General features: G+C 45.6%; 2 long non-coding RNA genes across 3 annotated transcripts; both read left to right on the top strand.

Moving 5' to 3' along the window:
* The first annotated feature begins 6,318 nt into the window (after nucleotides 1–6,318).
* On the top strand, nucleotides 6,319–8,178 carry LOC147260830 (uncharacterized). The gene is made up of 3 exons (XR_015116179.1): nucleotides 6,319–7,434; nucleotides 7,570–7,764; nucleotides 7,917–8,178. It is a non-coding gene; the product is annotated as an uncharacterized LOC147260830 (long non-coding RNA).
* Nucleotides 8,179–10,537: 2,359 nt separating this feature from the next.
* On the top strand, nucleotides 10,538–19,348 carry LOC147260829 (uncharacterized). 2 transcript variants are annotated; one of them, XR_015116178.1, is made up of 4 exons: nucleotides 10,538–10,613; nucleotides 11,523–11,873; nucleotides 11,979–12,197; nucleotides 18,750–19,348. It is a non-coding gene; the product is annotated as an uncharacterized LOC147260829 (long non-coding RNA). The 2 variants fall into 2 exon arrangements; XR_015116177.1 differs by lacking the exon at nucleotides 18,750–19,348 and having other exon boundaries at nucleotides 11,979–12,469.
* The last annotated feature ends 1,129 nt before the right edge of the window (nucleotides 19,349–20,477 follow it).

Raw genomic sequence — 20,477 nt, 5'->3', positions numbered from 1 at the left:
CCTCTCCTCTCCTCTCCTCTCCTCTCCTTTTTACCTGTTAAAGGTTTTCTCAGGAGTTTCTCCTCAGACCATGTGAGGCTCGAAGACCAGAGGATGTTGTTATGATGCCATGTGAGGCCCTGAAGAAAAACTGCTGGTAAAACAGGCTCCACCAATCAAACTGCTGGTAAAAACAGGCTCCACCAATCAAACACTCTGGTGAAAACAGGCTCCGCCAATCAAACTCTCTGGTGAAAACAGGCTCCGCCAATCAAACTGCTGGTAAAACAGGTTCCGCCAATCAAACTCTCTGGTGAAAACAGGCTCCGCCAATCAAACTCTCTGGTGAAAACAGGCTCCACCAATCAAACTGCTGGTGAAAAAAGGCTCCACCAATCACACTCTCTGGTGAAAACAGGCTCCGCCAATCACACTCTCTGGTGAAAACAGGCTCCGCCAATCACACTCTCTGGTGAAAACAGGCTCCGCCAATCAAACAGCTGGTGAAAACAGGCTCCGCCAATTAAACTGCTGGTGAAAACAGGCTCCGCCAATCAAACTGCTGGTGAAAACAGGCTCCACCAATCAAGCTCTCTGGTGAAAACAGGCTCCGCCAATCAAACTGCTGGTGAAAACAGGCTCCGCCAATCAAACTGCTGGTGAAAACAGGCTCCACCAATCAAGCTCTCTGGTGAAAACAGGCTCCGCCAAACAAACTGCTGGTGAAAACAGGCTCCACCAATCAAACTGCTGGTGAAAACAGGCTCCGCCAATCAAACTGCTGGTGAAAACAGGCTCCACCAATCAAACTCTCTGGTGAAAACAGCCTCCGCCAATCACACTCTCTGGTGGAAACAGGCTCCACCAATCAAACTGCTGGTAAAACAGGCTCCGCCAATCAAACAGCTGGTGAAAACAGGCTCCACCAATCAAACCCTCTGGTGAAAACAGGCTCCGCCAATCAAACTCTCTGGTGAAAACAGCCTCCGCCAATCACACTATCTGGTGAGAACAGGCTCCACCAATCAAACTCTCTGGTGAAAACAGCCTCCGCCAATCAAACTGCTGGTGAAAACAGGCTCCGCCAATCAAACCGCTGGTGAAAACAGGCTCCGCCAATCAAACCGCTGGTGAAAACAGGCTCCGCCAATCAAACCGCTGGTGAAAACAGGCTCCGCCAATCAAAGTCTCTGGTGAAAACAGCCTCCGCCAATCACACTCTCTGGTGAAAACAGGCTCCACCAATCAAACTCTCTGGTGAAAACAGCCTCCGCCAATCAAACTGCTGGTGAAAACAGGCTCCGCCAATCAAACTGCTGGTGAAAACAGGCTCGGCCAATCAAACCGCTGGTGAAAACAGGCTCCACCAATCAAACTGCTGGTGAAAACAGGCTCCGCCAATCAAACTCTCAGGTGAAAACAGGCTCCACCAATCAAACTCTCTGGTGAAAACAGGCTCCGCCAATCAAATTGCTGGTGAAAACAGGCTCCGCCAATCAAACTCTCTGGTGAAAACAGGCTCCACCAATCAAATTGCTGGTGAAAACAGGCTCCACCAATCAAACTCTCTGGTGAAAACTGGCTCCGCCAATCAAACCGCTAGTGAAAACAGGCTCCGCCAATCAAACCGCTGGTGAAAACAGGGTCCACCAATCAAACTCTCAGGTGAAAACAGGCTCCACCAATCAAACTTTCTCAACTCAACAAGTTTTTTGACGGAAGTTCTTTTTCTCTTCCAGCCAAATTCAGACGTGGCCAACCAACTCAGCAGCAGCTGGACAGATGTGTGGAGAGCCTGAGATGGGAACAAACAAACCCAAATAGGAAACGCTGCTGAAGCTGTGGACGCCACCCCATAAAGAGGACATGTCGACCAAGAAGGAGCTCATCAAGAGTGTGCTGAAGCCCAGGTGGAGGGGCCTCTCCATCAAAGATTTTGACGGAGACAAAGCAAAAGGTAGGCCATGGGATTTTCTTTGGAAGGAGAGAAAATGTCTCCACATCGAGAGCATCTGAACAATTGTGGCTACATTTTACCAGCACCCAGAGCAGCCTGCAATGTTTCATGGCTCCTAACGTTTGACTCCAAGTTTCATCTTCTCTTGTGTACAGGGGTGATGGCAAATGGCAGATTTCTCCAAGGGGAGATGGTGTGTGACACCAGGGCAGAGTCACCCAGCTTCAGAAGGGAGAACCATGCTGGGCTCATGAAGACAGGAGGTGTGTTTGGCCCTGAGCTGAAGCCGACGCTTGAATTTCATGGAGGAGTTCTAATAGCCGTGGTCTGTGCTTTCATGCCTTTATTTGGACACTCAAGAATGGAAAGCTTTTATTTTGAAATGATCCTGAAGTCACTCCACATCCTAGTTTGACTCAGTGGTCTGTGCTGTCTTCAGAACAGGCCCAGAACACCCACTCAAAATGTGGAGTGTGTGGATGTGGGACACCAATCAGAGATGTTGATTGTAAAGCTGTCGAAACTGCAGGAGGGAATATCCATTCAAACCTTTATTGCCACGAGAGGCTCACTGGGGAGGCAGAAACAGCACAGGAACAACGCAGTCCATTCACTTCCTCATAGGCTGCTCTCTTGCGCCCTCTACAGGGTCAAACTAGTTCTAGTTCTTCCAAGTTCCCACATCCTTCCCCTTCAGCGAGCTCTATATATTCCCAACAGGAAACAAAACCAGAACAAACAAGATTTTGGAGGAAGGTGCTGGACCTCCACCGCTCTGGCTGGGCTGCTAGGAGGCTCCGCCCCCGTGAGCAGGCAACGCTTTTGCTGTCCTCTCCTCTTTTTCCTCACACACGCGCACACACACACACACACACACACACGCTTGCCCAGCTCCCATCCACACAATCACCATCACAGTCACCTCCTTCCCACACTCAGACATTCTCCTCCTTTGACAATCAACCAGGAGAACTGCTGGACTGTGTGTGTGTTGACCTCTGACCTCCAGGTCAGACACCAGGACAATCAGTGCACTGTGGAATGCTTCTTACGCTGTATTGGTCTGAAGAGCGTCCGTATTGTAAATATTTCCTCATGGCCATGTTTTTCCATCCTGGTAATCTTGTCACTGTCTCAGATTTATGGATTCACAATTATAAAGTACGGTGCCACTTGAACTTCTTTGTGTTCAGCCTTGTCCTTCTGCACTCCTTGAGTGAATCCAGTCTTCTGAGCCTCGCCAAATCTCAGTTCCTTTTTCCTCCTACTTTGGGACCTCTTATTGACCCACTGGTGACACATTGGTGCTAAATTCAGTGTCATGTCCCACTGTAACAGAGGGCGCTGTTGTCCACCTTAGTCCCTCCCAAACTGATCATTTCATCCATAGAGCAGAAGGCACCTTAGCAACAACTCTGGACTCTGCTGGCCCCCTAAAGTAGAAAACTATGAACCCAAGGAAACAAGCACCTTGGTACGGTTCTGGAACCTGACAGCTTCAACAAGAAACCCAGAAACTGGAGAGAAGATGGCGCTGCTCCAAACTGGAGGAGTCACATGGAGTCTGGCAAGATGGCCTTAGAACCTAGAAGAAAGCCCCTGGTAGAACCAGAGCAGCCGACTACTCAGCACTAATAGAGTAACTCAAGAACAACCCAGGTTCCTCTTCAGTACTGGAGCCAGACTGACAGAGAGCCACGGCTCTACTGAACCAAGTAGTCCTGTTTCCCTGGGCAGCAAAGAGTTCATGGACTTCTTTAACGACAAAATTCTCCTGATTAGAGAGAAACTTCTTCTCCTGCTGCCATCAGCTGACAACATGGCCCCTAGAACCCAGAACCTTAGAGGCAGCTGGAGGACCAGACACACACTTGGATAGTTTTTCTCCCATCAGCCTTCATGAGCTCAGTTCAATAATGTCCTCCTCTAAACCTCCACCTGTCTCCTGGACCCCATCCCAACTAAGCTGCTCCAAGACTCTCTCCCCTCATTAGCCCCTCCCTCTTAGATATGATCAATGTGGCGCTGGTATCTGGTTCCGTCCCTCAGTCCTTTAAAGTAGCAGGAATGAAACCCTCCTCATAAACAAGCCTGGATCCAGAAGTTCTACCAACTACAGACCAACATCACATCTTCCTTTTCTCTCCAAGGTTCTGGAGAAAGCAGCTGCTAAACAGCTCTGGGACTTCTCCACAGCAACAGCTGATTGGAGGATTCAGTCAGGTTCCAGGTTCATCCTAGCACAGAAACAGAACTAGTCAAAGGTACCAGTGACCTCCTACTGGTACCAGATGAGGGACTGGTCTCTGTGCTGGTCTGATTAGATCTCAGTGCAGCTTTGATACCATTGACCACCATATCCTTCTACAGGGACTGGAACCTGTCACTGGTATGAAAGGAACCACACTAAACTGGTTCAGGTCATAGTTACTGGGTAATCTCAGTTGGTACCAGTTAATGATGGTTCCTCTGAGACCACTACAGTCAGTTCTGGTGTTCCTCAAGGGTCGGTGCTTGGACCAGTCCTCTTCACCCTGTACCTGCTTCCTCAGGTCACATGATCAGGAAACTCTCCATTAATGTTCACTGCTATGCAGACGACACTCAGCTGAACTCATCAATGATCCACATGGAACAAACCAGCTGACTGAACTGGAGGCCTGTCTGAAGGACAGGAAACATGAAGGACCATCATTTCCTTTATTAAACTCTGATAAACTGAAGTTCTGGTGCTGGGCCCAAACACCTGAGGACCACCTGATCTGATGAGACAGGTACCCTGGATGGCACCACCCTGGCCCCCAGCACCACTGTAAGGAACCTAGGAGTTCTCTTTGACCAGGACCCTTTAACTCCCACATTAAATCTCCAGGACGCCTTCTTCCATCTACGTAACATCGCTAAGATCAGACACATCCTGGCTCCAGAAGATGCAGAAAAACTAGTCCCTGCTTTTGTCACTTCCAGGCTGGATTACTGCACCTCCCTCCTACCAGGCTGGACTAATAAGTCCCTAAAGACTCTCCAGCTGGTCCAGAACGCTGCTGCCACGTGTTGACTAGAACTGGTAGCAGAGACCAGGTCTCTCCTGGACCAGAGGAAAAACTGGGGAGTAATTTTCCCAGAGTAATTATTTTAGAGTTATTATTTTCCTCTTCAGTAGTCGTATCTACTCATTTGGAGTCATAAATATCTCCTGTGACCAATAGAGTGAGAGCAATTTTCCAGAAGAATTTCTATTGGAGTAATACAGCAAGGCCCCGCCTACTATGTCCAGGTTTTTGAATTCTAAAGGCGCCATTGTCTCAGCCCGCACTTCTCCGCATCGGCATTACTCGGCACTCGCAGAGTCTGCAGACGGGACCACAAGAATACCGTACATTGGACTTCATATTTTTCCTCACTTTGATGGATCAGAAACCAGGTCAGACTATTATTGTTTAACTTAGTAAACAGCAATGTTTGTTACTGATTTGCAACTTTTCAGCTGGCCACAGCTACTTACCCACAGACGTTAGCATGTTTGCTAGCACCAGGAGTACTACTAATTATTAGGAACAGTATTGGCAAGGCTATGTCATGCATATTCATTCGTGTATTTACAAGGGAGGGATGGTTCACATTAAAAATCAATATGTCGGTTTTCACATTCATGTGAATCGTCCAGAATTAACCCTGAAGCTCCTTTCCATCTGCAGCCCCTGAGCAGGCTTTTTGTGGTCATAAAACTATCCATACAAAAACTGACATCGATAAACTATGCAACAAGACAAGTAGACATCGTACAGGAGACGGAACAATTGTTCGACGTTTTAATGGTGGCCGCACTCGCCGAGACACGTGTGTTTGACTCTGAACAGAGTGATTTGGTTTGCTTGTCCTTCATATCTCGTCCGCCGTACATCTACAAAACGCTGAATTTTCGAATCATATAATGTCAAATCATATAGTCAATGCCTGAACTGTTGTGTCCGATGTCGGTGGTTTTCAACAAGTAGTCCGGGGACCCCCAGTTGTCCTTGAGCGAATTCCAGGTGGTCCCCAGCTAAATGGAGAGTTGCTAACCCAAACTGACCCTTCTAGATTCTTTAGCTCTTGACCCTTCTAGATCTTTAACTCTTGAGGTTTTATTGCACAACCAAGAGTCCACTTGTGTTATATTGTATCTCTTTATTTGCCTCAAAGGATGCAAGCTGTCAGGGTGAAGTGTCTCCACAGGCAGAAGTCCATTTGCTATGAAGGGCAACTGACCTTCAATTCATTTTTGGAGTGTGGTGAGTGAAACAAATTGCACATGGAATAGAATTGTCATCTACCAAATAGTGTATTTTGACTGCAGCCCCCATCTATAAATATGTTGTTCCAGGGGCCCTGAGAAAGATTTGAGTTGAAAATGTTTGCTTTAAAAAATTATATTTAGACAAATATTTGCACAAATTTTAATGCTTTTTCAAAAATGGCAGTTGTACGAGCTCACAAAACAGCACTCAGTGGTGCACTACAAGCTTGTATATCTGCTAATATTGATATTCAAACAGTTTTCTGAAAAGAACAACAAAAAAGTCTTATGTTTTTGTATCAGTGGCGCTCAATATTTCATGTCAAGGATCCCCCAAAATTATATGTCTTTGGCCGCAGACCCCCATCTGAATATCTGTTGTTTCAGGGACAGAAGCAAAGATTTGTGTTACAAATGTTGACTGTGAAAGATTTTAGGCACCTTTTCAAGATTCTTGAAAAAATATCAGATCTGCAAGCTCATAGTGCACTACTCGGGGGCAGACTTTGCGCTTGTAGATCTTCTATTTTTCAACAGTTAAAGCATGACGCTATAATGCTTAAAACACCAAGAGGTGTTCCCGCCCAAAATGGGTTAATGGTTAAAGTGGTTTGAATTATAGTGACACAGATGCATGGCCTTTAATAATAATAAAATAAATACATTGCAGTCAGATTCATCAATGTTGTGCAATCTTGTTTTGTCTGCAGTTTCCAAGAAATTTGCAATTCCAATCTTGGATTTAAAAGTCTATGACGATCTGAACACTGAGGTTGATGAGTAGGCGTTTACGTTTCTTGTGAATAAACCACACCTGGGTGTGCTTGAGGTGCGTTTACCTCAAGGCTCACATCCTGAAGGTGTGGCACTTATTACTCGGAGTCATATAATGCACACAGTCCTTGCTAACCTAGAATGTGAAGTATTTTTGCACTTCAAAATGCTCTTTGTTTCAAAACACCCAATGTAATGCAACATGGATCCATCCTCATCGAACATAATCTTTTTCCATTCTACGTGTTGCAAATGATCCCCTCTTGCTGATAGTATCACACCTGGACTGCTAGATTCAGCAAGCCCCTCAAGCCACTCCATTGCCAGCTCCAGAAGCTCCTTTGTCAGCTCCAGTGTGGAAAACGAGGGGGACTCTGATGACGTCATCATTTTGCAGCCAAGTCCTGCCCGAAGTAACAGAGCTGACCAGACTCGTCTCGCTCAGGTGAGCCTTGATGACTGTTTGAAATCGAGATGCTGATTCTGATAAGGGGGAAAAGCCCATGTACAGTTTTGAAGTAAAGGGGGGATGGTGGCCACTCACTTATTCTCGTGCCTTCATATTGTCATTTTGACTCAGCCCCCTTCGTGTTGCAACCTGAGATTGACAGAATAGTCGTTTACCTTCTCCCACTTCGATGATTGAAAGGATTCTGAAGGAGAAACCTGGAGGGGAGAGGATCATGAATGAGCATGCTCAGACAAAAAGTCTGACAGATTCTCGGAGACGTGACATGGTGAAGATACTGGTGGCACACATGGCCAGTGAACATGGGTATGACGGCATTATGAACATGAGCACCCAATGTACACTTTTTGTTTTAATTGGTGCAGACCAAGAGCCTTTTTTTGCAGAAGGCATCAGGAAACAATACTTTTGTTTGTATCTTGTGTGTGTGTGTGTGTGTGTGTGTGTGTACCCTGTAGGGCAAGTCCTTCAAGGCGTGTCAAAGAGGAATGTGCAATGGGCATCACTGCCTTGTTCCCTTATCTGGCAGACCCCCAGGGCAATTTGGGCCATGTAAGTAGATAAAACAAGTCTGTAATTGCTCAAAATAGGACTGTTGAGTGCATTGTAAACAACATATTATTGAACATTTCTGGATGCTGAGCTTTCTCCTAGTTCAGCACTGCAGATGTCAGAGCCTTTGACTCCTAGTTCAGCACTGCAGATGTCAGAGCCTTTGACTCCTAGTTCAGCACTGCAGATGTCAGAGCCTTTGACTCCTAGTTCAGCACTGCAGATGTCAGAGCCTTTGACTCCTAGTTCAGCACTGCAGATGTCAGAGCCTTTGACTCCTAGTTCAGCACTGCAGATGTCAGAGCCTTTGACTCCTAGTTCAGCACTGCAGATGTCAGAGCCTTTGACTCCTAGTTCAGCACTGCAGATGTCAGAGCCTTTGACTCCTAGTTCAGCACTGCAGATGTCAGAGCCTTTGACTCCTAGTTCAGCACTGCAGATGTCAGAGCCTTTGACTCCTAGTTCAGCACTGCAGATGTCAGAGCCTTTGACTCCTAGTTCAGCACTGCAGATGTCAGAGCCTTTGACTCCTAGTTCAGCACTGCAGATGTCAGAGCCTTTGACTCCTAGTTCAGCACTGCAGATGTCAGAGCCTTTGACTCCTAGTTCAGCACTGCAGATGTCAGAGCCTTTGACTCCTAGTTCAGCACTGCAGATGTCAGAGCCTTTGACTCCTAGTTCAGCACTGCAGATGTCAGACCCTTTGACCTTGATTTTAGCAGTTCTTCAAGAAGGGTGCGTGTTTTTTCATTTTAAGGAGAAAATAAAAGAAGAAAAAGTTATTATGTGAACAGTGCAAAGAATGCTTTTTTGCTCCAGTGGTGACAAATAAGACTGGGGCTCTGCTGTGATTTAAGTAATTTCATTTATAAACAATATAAACCAAAAAAAATTCCATAAATTAGAAAATAAGTGTTAAAAAAGTAGTGACATTGGCTGATCTACAAGCTCACAATGCTGTGAGATTGTAGATCTTATGTTTTCACTAGTTTGGGTCTTGGGCAAACATCTAGATGCATCCTGCAACTGGAAAGTGTCGCAGCAGTGTGTGTGGTTCCAACACTTCCAGGTGGTCCAGATGCTGGCGACAGAACCCCTTTCAGCGAGGAAAAGCAGCTAACCACAGAAACCCAGTGTCATGAGGCCATCGCACTGATTGTAAAGGACCACACTAGTCCTTGCATGTGTTTGTTTCATCTCAGTGAAATATTCTAAATGTGTATTGTTTACATTCCGTTTTATTAACAAATATAAACTCTCAAAGTTATTAATTAATGCTTCTATTTTTGTGTGTGTGTTTTAAAATAGTTGGTAGGTGAAGTTGTGAGTGACTACTGTATGTGTAGGACTGTTGTATGGATTTGGGAGATTGAATTTTGTCCTCTGAGTGACACCGTAGCTCCACAAGAGGGAGAGACAGGTAAAGGTAACCCAACAGGAGTTGGTAATGAGGAGGCTGCTTTGTTTGAGCCTGGGCCACAAAGGTTTGATCTCCAGGCTCCAGTGTAACTTCTGCTTCATTTGCACAGAAAAGAACATTGACGCCTGTTTAAACAGAAGAAAAGATTAAAAGTATTGAAGCATCCTTGGTGAGCGCAGTGAGGTATGTTTGTTTATCTTGAAACATTGTATTATTGCAACATTGTGAGTTTGGATCAGTGTGCATGGAACACTTTGTTTGAAGGAATGTTTGGTTGATGTTGTTATATTATGGACAAAATTATGAAGATTGTACTGTGTTCCATGTGTGACATGTAGAGCTGGCTCAGGTGAGCCCCTGCATGGTTTCTCCCTCTCTTTCTGTTTCCCTCCTCCCTCTCCTGCTCTTAGGAAAGATCCAGGAGGACGCTGGCTGCTTCCTGTTCTGCCCTCCCACCTGACATCTGGGAGAAGAGTTGATTGGAGCCTGGTTGCCCCTCCACCTGGCTGGTTCCAGGGAGGCCTCTTTATCAGCCACTCCCCTGCTTTGTTCTGGGTCTCTCTCTCTCTTTCTGGCGGCCTGCTGAGCAACATACTCTGAGAAACCACTTTGTAAGATCAACTTATTTGGAAGTGGGAGGTGGTCGGTTGAGGTTAGATTGGGGTACCCCACACCTTACATCACGTAGTCTTCTTTTGTATACCACACTAGTTTATGGGTTGGTGCCATCCTTGTACGTTTTTGACAACCTTGATGAGTTAGACGGGCAGGCCTTTTGCTACTTGTGTTTCTTGTGTCAGGAAGATTTCAGTTAGGCCTTGTTTTGATATGTTAAGTTAATTTGTTTGGCACAATCCCCTCACGGCCTACCTTCCCTCCCACTTTGTACACAACTCTTGTTGTTTTGATCACCCCTTTGTGAAATAAATAATTCTTGCACTGATAATTTTCCACTTGGCTGTTTGTGTTATTCCTTGTGTTGCCGCAAGGAACGTAACATACTGTGAAGACTGTATGGTGACTTGTTTGTTTTATGTTTTGTATACTCTGACACAGTTTTCACGGTGCTCTGGTGAACGTGACGACGCTGCTCTCACTAAAATAAAAGACGCCTTAGGCATCAGTCGAGACTCTCTTTGGGGATCCAAGGGTTGCTACACTGATGAAGCATACAACTGATGAGGTAATCATGAAGGAGAAGATGAAACAGACCTTCACCCATCGCCAAGCAATGGTTCACAATCCAGTGAAGTCCTCTGAAATATTCACCACCTTTCCAAGACTTCCTGACATCGCAGGAATGGTGTGTGGCTCTTGAAATGAAACATAACTAACCCTTTTACAGCTGAAGCCGATTCTAAAAAAAAAGGCTTCTAAATCCTGTTTTCTGAAAAAACTTTCTGTCAGGGGTTCTCAAACCATTCCATGACAAGGACACCAAAAATGATGTGTAATTGGCCACGACCCCCATCTGAAAATGTTGTTTCAGGTCCCCCCAGAAGCAAAGATATGAATTCAAAACGTGTGCCCTCAAAGAATATATCAAAGATTTGTGCCACCTTTTCACTATTAGATCCACGTGAACTTGTATCATGTATATGCTTGACTTATAAGTACACATGAGTTCAAAGTATCATGAACAGATAATGCATAAGACAACAGAAAAACACTTCCTATCAATCTCAGCAACAGAAAGCATTTCCTGAAGCCACCTCTTGAAACATGGAGCCCTCCAGTTTAATAATTTGAATTCTTTAGCTGCAACCATGCCTGCTTGTAGAGCCTGTTTTTGAAAAGGAGGAAGAGTCCTCATCCTGTCAGAGCAACCAAATACAGCAAAGTTCCAGTCTTGTTTGGAAAACCAATCCAATATATCCCACCAGAAGTTACTGAGAACAGGACAGTGCCAGAAGAAGTGTGCCATCGATCCTTCAGCACTACGACATCCATCATACGTGGGAGAAACAGATCCAAATATCTGACTAAGCCCAATTTTGGAAAAATGAAGTATACGCAAGACTTTGAATTGAATCAGTCTGTATCTCGAATCGATGGAACATTCCTGTACACTGACCAGGCTTTCCTCCCACAGTGCCTCTGACACTGGGACGTCCAGTTCTTTGGCCCAGGCCTCCCTGAGAGGACTGGCGTCTACTGGAATCAAAGGCAGTGACCAAGCGAGAAATCAAATGTTGGGAGTTCCACGTGAGAGAAGTAAATCTTCAAAGATGTTGCTCTTTGGTTTAATGGTGAACTCTGGAATATCCTCGCACACAATGATGCCAAAGTGTGTCTGAGGAAGGAGGTGTTCAGATTGGAGCTGAAGGAATGAAGCAGATTTGTTATCAACCATCTTCTCCAGTGGAACAGAGTCCTCTCTTCCTCCATTCCAGAAGCACACTGTCCATCATCGCTGGCTTGAACAAATGGTTCTATGATACAGGTGTGTGGATTGACACATCTGACATTCCAAGCAATTGTTTAATAAGATTCCAGATCTTCAGAGGGTTTCAAAGAATAAAGTTATGACCAAGTCATTTGTCAGCAGGCTGCGCTCCCCAGTAAAGCAGTGCAGGAAGAGAGGTCCCTGAAACTGACACAGACTGGATTTTCAGCCGGGACGGGGAGACAGCAGACCAGTCATCGCCAGGGGAGCCCCACTGTCCAGTTTTCTGATGAATCGTCCCTACTTGAAAGGGCTCAAGAATACACAAGTGGTATTCCTCTTGGTTTGACCATTTATTTTGAAGGGACCAATTTGGAGCAGGTAAGAGTCCTAGGATGGACAAGGAAATAAAAGGGTATATTTCAGTTCCAAGAATAATTTACATTTCCCTTCAACATGAGCAAAATCATGCTAATTATGCAGAGCCCAATTTACTTGTAAACAATACTTTTCTATTTATAATTTACACATTCGCACCATCGCATTCAAGTTTGACTATGAAGGAGGAGGCTAGTCATGCAATATGGACAGAATGATCATCAGAAATCCATGAAACAATGTTTCCAGGATCACTACATAAGGCTTGGCCTGGTCTAAGCTACTTTGTGATCTATATTATTATGATTATGATTGTTGTTATTATTATTATTATTGTTATTATGATTATGATGATGATGATTGTTATTATCATTATTATTATTATTGCTATTATTGTTATTATTATTGTTATTATGATTCTGATTATTGTTATGATTATTATTATTATTATTAGGATTATAATTATTATTGTAATTGTTATTATTATTGTTATGATTATGATTGTTATTGTTATTATTATTGTTGGTGTTGTCAAGCATTAGCCAAATTAGCCACACACTATGAAACAATACATCATCATCATAGTCCTTTGAATTAGATGACACTTCATTGAATGCCTGCAGACTAGCACACACTATCAGACTACATTCCCCATAATCCTCTGCGACATCAGGAAACAAATTGGTGTGCTGTTTTCAAACTCTTGTTTCCAACTAAACAGCCAACAGCAACAGATGCACTTTGTGACACACATTGAGAACATGACCGCTGCATCAGTGGACTATGGACGACATCAAGTTGATTCAAATGTCTTCATTTTAAATTCACCAAGCAAACGCTCCACACTGGTGATGGGTGGATGAGGCGTCATGAAGCGTCATGAAGCGTCATGAAGCGTGTCGACACAATGACACACTGTGTTGATACTGTGTCACTGAATACTGACACCTGCTGGACTTTAAACTTCCCTGCAGGCTTGACAGACTGAACTGACACTGATTTGATGACCTGGTGTACACAATAATGTCATTGAAGTCTTTGCGTTCATATTGGATCATTCCATGTCTTTAAACAATGTGAAGATGTATCTTAATGTGAAAATCTAAGTGAAAATGTTGGTAATGAGGACGCTTGAGGACTTTTACAAATTTTTATTTCAAAAAATACGTTTTTCTGACATTTTAAAATTAAGTCTGTTACGTTTTTTTGATAAAACTTCTCCAGCTGTCGAAAACACGGCACAGATGAGGCTGGAGTGCAAAGAAATTGTAGGGACAGCTGGTAGAGGTTTGGACAGATTGTCTTTTGGTTGGCCCAGTAACTCACTGGATCCTGGGCCCTGGAAGTACTGCCCTCTGCCAGGTATCTCTGCACCTCCTGGAAGGCATCAGCTGTGGCACTTTTTGTCTGCCTGCCCACTTCCATGTCCAAATGTTGCCAAAGGTTATCTCAAAAACAACAAACTGGCATTTTAGGACATGATTTCCCACAACAACAAACAATGCAGGTTCCTGTGGACCAAACAGCAGCTAAGAAGGTAGTGTTGGTGTCTCTGTTCCTCTCCAGAAGCACACAACTGTTGACAGAAGGCTTGGCTTTCCAAGAGAACACACTGACACTGGTGTGGTAGCCCTGAGTGTCGTGACTGAACAACCATCAGTCTTAGACTGTTAAAGAGGCTAAGAGAGGACACTTGTCAGACATTATTGTGTCTGATCGCCACAACCCACGTGTGCTATTTAAAACCATTGACTCTGCTCTGAATGCCCCACAGCCTGTCTGCCTGGAAGCACCCACTGAAATGTGCAATGACTTCCTGCACTTTTTCATTGACAAGGTTGTTATCAGGAGGGCTCTCATCTCAGCTCCTGCCGCTGACCCCTCTGCTTCTGTCCGTTGCCCGGCTGTGTTCGATAAGTTTGAGCCTGTGACTTTGTCATTTTTAAAGATGTGGTTGGCCACATGAAGCCATCAGGTTCCCCTCATGATTCTGTCTCTCCTCATTTTTAAAAGAGGTTTTCCCCAGTATGGGGCAGTCAGTTCTGGGCGTTAGTAACAGCAGTCTGTCTTCTGGTGTTGTCCCCATTAGTTTTAAACATGCAGTAGTGCAACCACTGCTTACGAAACCTGGCCTTGACAGCACTGTATTGGCTAACTTTAGGCCCATCTCTAAGTTGCCTTTTATTTCTAAGGTCTTGGAGAAAGTTGTGTCTGCTCAACTGAAGTCTTTTCTGGATGAGCATGATATTCTGGAGGTTTTCCAGTCAGGTTTTAAGACTCTGCATAGCACAGAGTCAGCACTGCTTAGGGTCTTCAATGACATCCTCCTGGCAAACGACTGTGGAGATGATGTGATTCTTGTCCTGCTGGACCAAACTGCTGCCTTTGATACAGTGGATCACAATATTTTATTATCTCGGTTGCAGCACCTAGTGGGCATTTGTGGTAGTGCTCTGCGGTGGTTTAGGTCCTATCTGACAGACAGAACTCTGTGTGTAAGCTTTGCTGGTTCTGAATCTTCCCCTGCTCCTCAGTCATTTGGGGTTCCACAGGGCTCAATTTTAGGGCCTCTCCTTTTTTCATTGTATGTACTTCCTCTGGGCTCCATTCTCATCAGCATGGCATCTCTTTTCACTGCTATGCTGGTGACAGTCAGATAGATGTGCCACTAAAGAAGAAAGATGCTCTCTCAATCAAGCCACTTCTGTTATGTCTTGATGACATTAAAGCCTGGATGGCCCTAAACTTTTTCAATTTTAACAAGAAGAAAACTGAAGTGATGGTGTTTGGCCCCAGTGGCTCCTGTGAACCTCCCCCTATTGACTTGGGCCCCTTGGCTCTGTATGTGAAGCCAACTGTTTCAAACTTGGGTTTAAGATGGACAGGGATTTCAAACTAGATCGTCAAATAGGTGCAGTGGTGAAGTCCAGCTTCTTTCATCTGAGGCTGTTAGCAAAAGTGAAGCCCTTTCTTGCAGGAGAGCATTTTGAGACTGTGATTCATGCCTTCATCACGTCTCGGCTTGATGATTGCAGTGCTCTTTACTTTGGAATCAGCCAGTCCTCCCTCTCACGTCTCCAGTTGGTACAAAATGCTGCTGCTCGACTTTTAACCGGAGCAGGAAGAAGGAGCCCATCGTTCTGGCCTCCCTCCACTGGCTGCCTGTGCACTTCAGGGTTCATTTTAAGATTCTTTTATTTGTTTTTAAATCCTTAAATGGTCTGGCCCCCCTTACCTCTCTGAGCTGCTTCACCCTCGTGCTCCTGCTCGGTGCCTCAGGTCAGCTGACCAGCTGCTCCTGGAGATACCGAGGTCTAAGCGGAAGCTCAGAGGGGACAGAGCCTTTTCTGTTGCTGCTCCCAAATGATGGAACGATCTGCCTTTGCACCTCAGACAGGCTTCTTCACTGTCCATTTTTAAAACTAATCTTAAAACCTATTTTTATTCCTTGGCTTTTGACCCAGCATGAGACTTTGCTCCTGTTTTAGTATTTTTATTGTTCTTCACTTGATTATTATGTTTTATGACTATTTATGTACAGCACTTTGTTTTCAGCTGTGGTTGTTTTTAAAGTGCTTTATGAATAAAGTTGAGTTGAGTCTTAGTTTTCAAAGACCTTCTGCCCTTGGAGGAGAGTTTTAGGCCTTCCTGGTGTTGCTGGACAGGCGGAGCAGGGACCGAGCAAAGCTGTGGTTTCTAAGAATGGAGAAAGTCCCTGACAACATGAAGCTTGGGCCCAGAGTTCAAATACTGAACCTTTCCTTCAAGTATCTCTACATCAGTTCCTTTGTTCCACATCAAAACCACTGTTTTGGTGGTCCAACACTTCATCGGACAGTTGTATAAAACAATGCTGCATTCCTACTTTGCCAGGTTGCCTTGAATGTGGCGTCACTTCCTGTTCTGACACTCTGCTGCTTTTTCAACATTTTTAACAAGAAATGTTTGTTCACAATTCACTGAAACGAGTGTGTTCAATGCCACACATTTACAGACCTTTGTGTTTCCTTGAAGGTTCATGTTGGAACACTGAACGTAGTAAAATCTGTTCTTTAATGGGAAATCCCTGTAGATGAAGTGGAACATTCCAGAACTTCACTTTAACACACTCCAATTCCAGAGCTTCTGTTTGAATGGAGCTGTTGTTCATGGATTTTGATGGACGATGCTTGGTTTTCCATTGTCCAATGAATGTTTGACCCTTCCAGTCCTCTAAAGTGATGGACTAATACTGGCAAGATGCAGAAATCCTCTATTGTTCAAAGCACAGATTCTGTGTTGATACATTGTTGTAGTTTTTATACTTGGAGAAACCAGAATCTGACAGGAAATCACTGTAGAAAGTTGGCTCAGTTTCAGAAAGTAACAACTCAGTAGCTTCACTTGACAGTGACGGACCTTAAACTGGGCTATTTTGATGGACTCTGCTTGCTTTTCCACTGTCAAATGAACTTTTCTAATGGGAAATTCCTGCTCATAGACTGGTTTGTTTCATAAAAGAACCAGTAAGAGCCCTGAACTGAGAGAAGAACCTGAAAGGTCCTTGTTCTTCATGTGTTTTCCATGATGGGCCTGTTTTCCTGCAGTTGAAAGCACATTTCTCAACACTAAATGGACTGTAATTTCATCAGTTTGGACTGGGAAAGCTGCTGGGTATTTTTACAGTTTCTTCCATGGAATTTTGTGGAACAGTTCATGACTGTAATTGGACGGTACCGTCTGGAAACGCTGCTGCCAGACTTTTGACCCTTTTTTTACAGTGCAGTAAAGACCCAGGCCGTTAGACCTGTCCAGCCTCACACCATCTGGAGGTGTTGGTGCTGAATGGGCTTGTTCAGTGAACCCTTGGGGCTCCATCCACCAAAACCTGTCCACGTAGTCTCGGCCCCACTAGGACCAGGTCCTGTGAGTTTCAACTCTCTATGTACCAGGGCCCAGGAGCTGGAGGGCTCCTGAATCAGCAGTGTTGGTTTAGGTTGAGGGACAGAGTTGCTGAAGTTGGGGTTTTTGAATGTAGACACTGAGAGGACGGTCTCCAGTGACCTTTGACCTTGACAGAGGCCTTCCCACACCTGTTCTGGTTTGACCTGATTTGGGCTCTAGAGAGAGGAGAGGACAGGAGAGGAGAGAGAGGAGAGGAGAGGAGAGGAGAGAGAGGAGAGAGAGGAGAGGAGAGGAGAGAGGAGAGGAGAGAGAGAGGAGAGGAGAGAGAGAGAGAGAGGAGAGGAGAGAGAGGAGAGTAGAGGAGAGGAGAGAGAGGAGGAGAGAGAGGAGGAGAGGAGAGAGAGAGGAGAGGAGAATAGAGGAGAGAGACGAGGAGAGGAGAGGAGAGAGGAGAGGGGAGGAGAGGCCTCCATGTGGCTCATGGATCCCTGCATGGAGAGACCGTCCCTTCTCCTTCTCTGTGTCCACAAAGCCACGGCGGTGGAACCAAAGGTCTCCAATGTGCAGGGTCCTTGACAAAGTGGGGCTTCATGGTGGTGGACTGATGGCTCTACCTGCTGCTACAACACAGGCTTGGGGTTTCTCCTCTGGAGACACAAGGTTGAGGTGGGTTTTCTAGCCCAGCCTGGAAGGCTCTCACACACTCGCCAGAATTCAGTTTCTTTGATGTGTCCTGAGATCAAAGACAGAATTCTAGGATCAAATACACTGGAAAAGCCCCCTGATGACGTCATCAGGAATCTGACTTGGATCTGGTCCTCACCTGAGCTGGTTTCGTTGCAGCTCCTGGTTTTTGCGACTGCACTCGTGGACACGTTCAAAGATTTCTCAGTTTTCCACAGCGCCTGACCTTCAGGTCTGAGAGGACTGATGGATGGTGGTTCCTCTCTACTGAGCTGCTGGTTCCTGCCATGACAGGAATTCTACCAGTTGTAAAAGGGAGCTGTCAGCTGGGGACAAACCTGACTTCTGCTCAGCTCCACTGATGCTCCACCCCAGGAAGAAGGTAGGAAGTTCCACCAAGGAACCTGACAAGGTGAACCTGAGAGGGGAACCTTTTCAGGTGATGACATCATGAAGCTCCCTGAGAGAAGGACGAGCAGAGGGAGGGCACTTTGAGGAGCTAGAATATCAAACCTGTTCCAGTTCTTAACAATTCTTGGCTCTACTCCATGACTCCATGTATCTTGTTTGATATATTTGATGTCTTCAGTATGAATCTCCAAAGTAGAAGGTAGTCCAAATAAAGGACACCACTGAAGAAGAGGGTGTCCTCACTTCTGAGCGGTAGTGAGTGGCTGCTCTGTCCATGTCCTGTTTTTAAAGTACTATTTATTTAGTGGCTTTAGGGGCAGACAACAAAAACAGCATCCCATTTTTAAAGTGTTGCATCGTGAGGTGTAGAGGTCCCAGGTGGAGGGAGGACTGCTACCCACAGTTCTCTGTGCTGCCTTGACCCCCCCCCCCCCCCCCCCGCTGAGCCTTCTGTTCAGCAGCCTGTAGCTGCCGTGCCACACGGTGCTGAGGCCCTGCCTCAGTTGTAGAGAGCAACACTCCAAGAGCCAGGATCCAAAAGGGTAACAGCTCACCTTCACTATCTTTGTCCAACAGAACCCCCACCAGCTTCGGGTGGTGGACCAGGCCCCCAGCTCTGGCTGTGATGGAGTTCTGTGGCCCTGATGGTGTCCACTTGTTTCCAGGCCAGACCAGGCTACCAGGAGACATGTGTGGAAACAGGGAAAGGGTGGTCCACCACCCATTCTCCTAACCCAAACCCAACCCCCACTGAGGAAGCAGCGTGTGATCCCAACCCACTTAACGGCCGCACCTTTGCACCTCCCTGCTGGATTTGTAGGCATGGCTTGTGACCAGGACATGGATGAATGCTGCACACAGCAAAGCCATGTGAGCATTTGGGGAAATCTGGGAATCCTGAGGGTTCCTTCCAGTGTCACTGCAGGCAGCATTGCAGAAACACATCAAAACAGGATTACAGTTCAATAGCAGGGATTTTCAGGGAGTTCAAGGTGCTGGGGAGAAGTGGGGTCCCAAGAACTGAAGGACTGTGCACCCCCTTTCTCCTCCTCAGACAGGTCTTTTCCCTCCTCCCCAACCAATTTTGTTGGGTTTTTCTTTTGATCTTTTGTTGTGAAAGTGCCTTTAGTCGTTTGTTTTATTGATCCTTTCATTTAAAAGCACTTTTAGTTGTTTGTTTTGAACTAATGAGCACATTTTTACTCCTAATTTCTAATATCATGTTGAATTGGTGATGTAACTGTTTAATGTGTGTTTTTAATATTGACAAATGTTTATGTACTCAAATAAATGTTCTTCCTTCATTTCACTACGTTCTCTGTCCTCTTTGATCCTCCTATTGACTCACTGATTTATCCTTCTATGGTTCTGGTTCTATCAGTTCTAAAATACAGTCTCCAACAGACAGAACCAGAGACCTGCGTGTGCTCCAGAGTCCCTCTGCTTCTCCAGCTCCCAGGTTCTCCACCTTCTTTTCTCAGGCTGCTTGTCATTGCCTGGACCAAGACCCAGGATCTCCATGAGGTGCAGACACCATGCTGGTGGTTCAGCTGGGGAACCCTCCTTTCCCCCTATGACACTCATCAAACTGCCTTCAATCCTGTCAACAAACTCTCTTAGAAAGTGATGTTTCTCTTTTTTCAAGATGGTGTTTCTTGACCAGCACCTTTTCAAGTCTCTGAAAGTGGTGGGAACTCACTGACAGGTGCATCAAGAAAGGATCCTCTCACCACATGGCAACGCGCTTTCCCCTGAAATGGAGGTCCCATGAAGGACTTTAGGTAGGAATGATGTGGTGTGGTGGAAGTGAGAACTGGGATGCTGCATGTAAAAGGTACTCCTGAGGCTGGAGGTGTCACCCTTAACACTGGAGGGCCTCTTGCCACAGTTGGGGGAGCTGGGAAAGTTTCCGGAGGTCCACATTTACAGGGAATGAACAGGGGTGCTAACGTTGCTGCAGGAACACCTCATTCCAGCCGTAGTGAACGGGCTCCAGTGTGGCAAATGTTGACCGCTCTTAGTTGGTGACAGCAGCTGATTATTGCTGGAAAGGTGAGCTTGGAAGCTTTCCTCTGATGGTGACAGGTTTGATGGGGGGGGGGGGGGGTGACCAACTGTGTTAGGTGAGAGATGAACCCCCCAGAGCGGTCAGGTTTTGTGTCATGTTAGATTAATTTGAACCAGGATTGCCTTCTCTGACTCTGTCATTGTCAAACAATGCACAGCCTCCCATCAACTTCATAAAAACCCATGAATGGGTATTTTAATGTGTGTCAGTATGTGTTTTACACACACACACACACA

This window comes from Aulostomus chinensis, chromosome 5 (genome assembly GCF_037954235.1).
Source record: "Aulostomus chinensis isolate RoL2024-O1b breed Wild chromosome 5, RoL_Achi_v1.0, whole genome shotgun sequence".
Taxonomy (NCBI): domain Eukaryota; kingdom Metazoa; phylum Chordata; class Actinopteri; order Syngnathiformes; family Aulostomidae; genus Aulostomus; species Aulostomus chinensis.
This window is presented reverse-complemented; position numbering and strand designations above follow the sequence as displayed.